Below are 635 nucleotides of genomic sequence, written 5' to 3' on the forward strand. Positions count from 1 at the left end.
GTTTCTATCATATTGCCACTGGCTTCAGACATCTGACTATCGAACACATACAGTGAGATACTTAAGAGACATGTATTCTTGTGTAAGTTGTATGAGCATTGGTGTACATGTGTACGGGCACACCTATGAGGTCAGAGTACCTAAGGTGCCCATCCTTGCCTTTCACCTTGAGACAGGGTCTTTTACTGCCTGGTATGCCACGCTCACTGGCCCATCAGCTTTTGGATTCTCCTGTCCCCATATCCCATTTCAGGCTAGGAACACTGAATTACAGACATGTGCTACTGTGCCAAGTCTTATGTGAATTCTGGGATTTGAACTCATGCTTGTGCCACAGTGCTTCTTACATACTAAGCCATTTCCCCAGCATCATCCCCAACTCCTGTTTTTATTTATTTATTTTTCCAATTGCTGACTTACTCTTTCCATATCCAACTTACCCTAGTCACTTCTGGTGACTTACATGTGACAGAAGCCCCTGAGAAACACTCTCCATGAATCCTTAACATCTGATGTTCTTTTCCTTAAGTAATATAAACGGCAAATTTAAACCTTCATGATTTAGTCAATCACAACTACATGGCAACAGTCTGTCCCTCACTACATTTCTTTTTTCTTTTTTTTTTTTTTTTTTT

This window comes from Mastomys coucha, unplaced genomic scaffold (assembly GCF_008632895.1).
Source record: "Mastomys coucha isolate ucsf_1 unplaced genomic scaffold, UCSF_Mcou_1 pScaffold21, whole genome shotgun sequence".
NCBI classification, from domain to species: Eukaryota; Metazoa; Chordata; class Mammalia; order Rodentia; family Muridae; genus Mastomys; species Mastomys coucha.